Consider the following 6,544-nt stretch of genomic DNA (forward strand, 5'->3'; position numbering starts at 1 on the left):
ACATATTCCTTATTATATTACCATGTGAGTTATCCTCTAGCATTTTTCTAAGGCCTTAGCAGCCACTGCTCTTTTACTGTGGCTTTAGTTCTGCCTTCTTTGAAATATAGATGTGCTAATATGGTATATAGAATATTATGTTTGGTTTAACTATACACACAGACACACACATATATGCATCCATATACTTGGGATTTCCAAGTATTTTCATGGATTGATGGGTTATTTATTGTTAGAGTTGAGTAGTATGTCATTTTCTGGATAGAACACAGTTTATTCTTCCACTGAAGGACATTTTGGTCATATTAAGTTTAGACTGAAACTATAACAAAATATATGTGGGAGGGCCTGGTGCGATAGCATGGTGGTTAAAGTCCTCACCTTGAATGCACCAAGATCCCATATGGGTGCCGATTCTAATCCAGTGGCCCCGCTTCCCATCCAGCTCCCTGCTTGTGGCCTGGGAAAGCAGTTGAGGATGTATCAAAGCTTTGCGACCCTGCACCGGTGTGGGAGACCCAAAAGAGCTCCTGCCATTGCGGTCACTTGGGGAGTGAACCATCGAACAGAAAATCTTCTCTGTCTCTTCTCCTCTCTGTATTTCTGCCTTTCCAATAAAAATAAATAAATCTTTAATATATATTATATATTTTTAATATATATGTGGGAACTCTTGTGTGGACATATGTTTTCATTTTGTATATAGTTTACTTTTAAATCACATGGGTAAATACTAACCAACACTAATTTTAGATCAAGTGAAAGAATATATATATTCCAAAGTGTTGTCTCATTTTGCCATTAATGAATAAAAATTCCTATTTCTCTAGATGCAGGTGGCATTTGATATTGTTATTTGGTGTTCTGGATTCCAGGCATTGTAATATAAATGTAGTTTTACCTCATTGTGATGTTTTGTTTCAAGTCCTATTTCCAAAATGTCATATTTCCGTAACGGTTCATGCTTCTGTGTTTATCCAAAGAATCAACACCAAACTTAAGGCTATCTAGTTACGCTCTTCTGTTAGTTTTATAGTTTTGAACTTTAGATTTTTATCCAGATTGAGTCCATAATTTGGGAAGAGTGTAAAATCTGGTCTGGAAGACCTACATTTATCACATAATGTCTAAACGAGTACAGATAACTCATAATAAACTTCAGTTTTGTTTTTTTCTGCTAAAAAATGAATGACAGAAATACCTTTGTTCCAAGGTTGGATGGATTATATTTGCCATAGATTGCATATCTGAATATTGCAAATACTATAATGTATTATCATCATCAACATTATTGGACTTTTTTTTTTAAATTTCCAACTCTGCTTTATTTGACCATTATATTAAGTCTATAGTATCATTTATATAAAGTTTTAAAATTCAGGGTGGATGAGTTCAGTGGTCCAGACACTACTAAGGACACCCTTAATGAAAATCACAACCCCTGGTTTAACCTTAGCTCCACTTCCTATCCAACCTCCTGATTACACACACAGGAGGAAGCAGCAGATGATGCTCAAACACTTGGATCCTTTCCACTCTTCGTGGGAGATATGGCTGACATACTGTCTCCTGGCATTGGCCTGGAGAGGGAGAACAATGAGGAGGAGGAAGAGAGAGAAGAAGTAGAAGAGGAAAAAGAGGAATAGGAAGAGGAAGGAAGTTGAATTGGAAGCTGGTGGCAGGGAGAAAAGAAAGTGTTTACAGTGAAGTAGACATACTTTTTGTCATGTTTCAGTTGCTTAATTTCCATTGGAGCAATGCCAACTAAAGAAGTTAATTAATGCAGAAAAACGAATAATTCTACAATGAGTTTAAAACATATAAAGTTTGATTTTCAGAAAAATGGCTACTGGAAAATAAGTATTTTGTTTTGACATGAATGTGAGCTTAAACTCACATATTCACAATAGCTCTCAGTAGTTAGACTTTTTCTAGTCTTCACATCCTTAAATGAAAGGGAAGTATTAAGAACTTAGTCATATCATTTTATGAAATACTAAGGACAGCGCAGGTATTTTGGAAATTCTGCCCTCTTGTTCTTGTCATAACTTAAAGAAAAACTAACAACCCTTACAACCTAACGCAAGTAGTTTCATGTGATTTAAATCAGCAAGGACAAAACAACACTAAATTTATGTGAAATGAGGTTTGTGATAGCTTAGTTTTGAAAGTTTCATGTCAAACTGTGAGTTAGGAAAATGGTTCATTAGGTCAGCAAAGGATTTTCATTTCTGTCCAATTATTTTCAGCACAGACCCTGTCTACCTGTGGCCAAGGACTTAGTTATTTTCGCTATTCTATCATGCTGTTGGAGTGGAGAGTATAATAGTCTTGCTAAATTCAAAATTGACTTTTAATCAGGAAACTTACATTGGGACAATTATTTAATGATCCACTTTAAACCAATGAAATCCCTAATGGATATTTTAATTGATTTTCAGCTATTTTTTTAAAGCTTTTTCAAAGCATTTATTTACTTTTATTGGAAACACAGTTACAGAGAGGGGAAGAGAGAAGGAGATGTTGCATCTGCTGATTCACTTCCCAAATAACTCAAGGCAAGAGCAAGGAGCTTCTTTGGAGTCTCCCTCATGGGTACTGGGGCCCAGGAACTTCAGCCAACCACTGCTGCTGTACCAGGCCATTATCAGGATACTAGATCAGAAGAGGAGTGGCCAGCGCTTAAACTGGCACCCATATGTGATGCTGGAACAAAAGGAGAAAATAGTAGCCTATACAGTACCATCTCATCCCCATGGTTTTCAGGTATAAAATAACTATCATTATATATATTATTTCCATAAATAAGAAATTTTAAGCAATGACTATCTATTCCTTCAGATGTGCTCAGGAAAAAAATAAAAGGATTTGAATTGAATTAAATGCTATAAAAGTGTGATAGCATCTAACAGCGATCTATAGGCCGAGAGAGGAAGATAAAAGCTGTTCTTCATGGTGTCCAGCACAGTAGAATTAGTGGCTGAAATTTTCACCTTGCCTGTGCCAGAATCCCATGTAGTTATAGGTTTATATTCAATTGCCCCACTTACCATCCAACTCCCTGCTCGTGGCCTGGGAAAGCAGCAGAAAATGGTCCAAAGACTTGGGATTCTACACCCACTTGGGAGATCCAGAAGCAACTTCTGGCTCCTGACTCCCGGCTTCAGATCAGCTCAGCTCTGGTCTGTGACCACTTGGGAAGTAAACTAGTGGACGGAAAATCTTTATCTCTGTCTCTCTATCTGTAGATATGTCTTTCCAATAAAAATAAATAAAACTTAAAAAAAAAAATAGCTGCTCTTCACACTAGCTCAAGTTTCTCTGTGGCCAAGCAATTATTCCTCCAAGTTCTCCTACCCTGTTCTCCTTTAGCCTGTGATCATCTAAGGAGAGAAGTAAAAATCTATTGGTAGATAATTTATGGTCATGAGGTGATTCCCTTTTTACCTGAGGAATAATGTCATTTATTCACATAGTACATGACAGTTTACAAACAGTTTGTTAACAGGGTGCTCAACATGAAACTACTTCTGAGCTTTGATCAGATCTTCTTTTGAAGAATGACATTTCAAATCAAATACCATGACCAATCTTCCTGAGATCAATTAAAGTCCCAGACTCAGTAATTGCCTGCTGTCCCCCAGTCAGCATATTCTGACATGGATATTAGTTATGTAGCGTTACTCGTTGTTTTTTAAAGACACATAGATTAGGGCCTGGCATTTTGGTGCAGTGAGTTAAGCTGCCACCTACAATGCTGCCATCCCATCTGGGAGCCAGTTTCACTTCTGGCTGTTCTACCTCTGATCCAACTCCCAGCTAAATTACTTGGGGAAAGCAGCAGAACATGGCCCAAGTACTTAGCTCCTGTGACCACACAGAAGCCCAAGAAGGCACTCCTAGCTCCTAGCTCCTGGCTCTACCCTGGGCAACGTCTGGCTGTTGCAGACACTTTGGGGAGTGAATTGGCAGATAAAGGATCTGTTTCTCCTCCCCTCCCCACTATCCCATCTTTAAAATTAATAAATACATCTTATTTTAAAAAAACAGATTAAATCTTTTTTGGTAGATCAGATTTTGTGTTGGTTTACAATTCTGCTAAGAAAAATAATTATTAACCTCTCATAATTAAGATTCAATGCTATTTTATCAAAGCTATCACATAAGAACCTACTATTCACATTCAGTTAAATTCAGGATTATGGTTGCAGCATATATTATTACTGAAGCTCCTTTTTTCTATTACTTGGTGTTTCTAGATAAATGTAAGCCATTGGCATTTGGAGTTTTGTGGTTTTATCACCATTTTTCTAATTTTGTCCATTTTCTTCCATCTTCTACTCTCCTTCTACCTTTCTGGATAACCAATCTTATACACTGTTCTTATGTGATCTTTCTAACTCTACATTATTGCTTTGCCTGTTTTTAAGCTTTCATAAAGGAATAGCATTGCATATCTGATTTTCTCTCAGAATTTTCTCCCTGAGCACTATATTTTTTTAGAATGTATCCATGTTGTCATGAGGACCTCAAATGAGCTGCTCTTAACTGCAGTGCAACATGGTGTGCATAAAGAATATTTTCGTTTCCTTTCTGTAATGGGCATCCAAATGCTGCCAACTTCACTTTCACAAATAACTCCCTGCAAGGGACTTGTGTATACATAATCCCATGCAGATTTGTGCAGAAGTTACTCTGGGACTTCCATTTAGGAAGATAATTGATGATTAAGCAGTAACAACACTTTTCTCTGGAACAGCTGTACCATTCTGTAATCCCTGGAGCTTACAATGCTTTTTCCCTTTGACTCAGACTCTGGTATAGGGAAATCAGATGTTCATTGTTCATTTGCATTTATGTGGTGATAATGACTTTGGAAATCTCATAAGTAGAGTCTGTGGTCTCTTTATTACATACAGTTCCTTGACTTTCTATAACCTGAATGATCGGTTTTTTGCCCTATGAAGTACATCCTTTTAAAAAATTCTTTTTAAAATAAGAACAGATTTCCTGTATTCATAAGTACAATTCTTAAAAGATAACCATAATTTCCACTTTCTCTTGCTCCCTCAGCCCTCTATCATTCCTTCCATTTTTCCCTTCAAGTTTTGTAATAACAAAATTTCAGTTCACTTTATAATCACAGGCTTAATGCAACTCTCTGTAATATTCAGCAAGTTCAAAGTAGAAAGACTAGTGTTCCTCAGCAATACACACAGGGGCTGAAAAGCCCCAGATCATACGATGCATTCATTCTCATACATCAGGCTTTTGAAATTTTGAAGATCGCTTAATATTTTCCTATATATTTGTCACAAAGATGTTTTTCTGAAAATTTTTGTCCGTAATTAGTAGACCCTTAAATGATCTAGAGTCTTCCTTTGCATGCAAAATTTGTCAGTAGGTATAATGCTGAAATCAGGTATCTCAAAAGAGCAGTCAGGTATAAAAAGGAGCAATGTGACAATAAGAAGGTTAAGAGCAAATTAAAATAATTGACAAGAAAATAAAGTCTGGAAAAACAAATTGGTAAGAATCATTTTTTAACAATTTCCCTTTCCAAAGCAAGTATATTTTCAGATTTCTGCAGATACGTTCTAAAATAAACGTGAGATAAAGACTTTTGCAAACAACTACATATGAATTCAAGCAGATTTCATCAAGTGATGTGGTCACAATATTGTTTCAGAAGTGGACTCATTATTGTAAATCAGACACTTTTTGTTACAAACATGAAAAACAACTCAAGGCTTTCCCCTCCAGTATGCTATTTTCCATTTCTTTTTTTCCATTTCTTTTTTTCTCTGCCATATACATTTACTAAGAACAAAGATTTGTTAGATTATCTCATCCTTATAATTTGTTCCTTAAGCACTTCTGCAATAGTGAAATAAGACTTTAGAGATATGTTGAAAGTCATATCTAAGTCATTTGAAAGATGATTATATAATTTTATGGAACTATTTGGTATTAATAATTGATCACGTAACATTCCATCTGGATAAACAAAATGATAAATACCTGTTTGGGTTGAATATAAAAAATTGATTATAGAAATGCTTCGGTGCCAGAGACCAGCTCCAGCGGACTGAGAGTTTGCAAAGGATGCATGGATCGGTGAGACGATAAGAAGAGATAAGACGCGGACCACTATGGCTTGATGCTCATAATGGACAACTTAGAAAAGTTGCCTTCTTTATTTATACACAAATCATCACAAGCTTTTGCACAATATCCAATTGTTTGATTTTTACTTCATGGTTAAAAGAATACAAAAAACAATCCTAAAGAAAATATTTTCAACAATCACTACTCATTGAAACCTGCAGTCACCTGGCTGAAACCAGAACTCCACGGTTGGCAGTGCATGTGGTTAAATAGTGACAAGTAGTTTATTTATACTCAAAATCATTTTTTTTACTAAACACAAATGAATTAATATTGCTTAAAATATTAAGAGTACAGAACTAAAAGATCATAAATGAAAGGATTTTATAAAAGCATATAACATAGATTCTTTGCTAAATCTTATAATCAAATCGTA

This window comes from Ochotona curzoniae, unplaced genomic scaffold (assembly GCF_017591425.1).
Source record: "Ochotona curzoniae isolate NIBS_2020 unplaced genomic scaffold, NIBS_Ocur_1.0 contig_3819, whole genome shotgun sequence".
NCBI lineage: Eukaryota > Metazoa > Chordata > Mammalia > Lagomorpha > Ochotonidae > Ochotona > Ochotona curzoniae.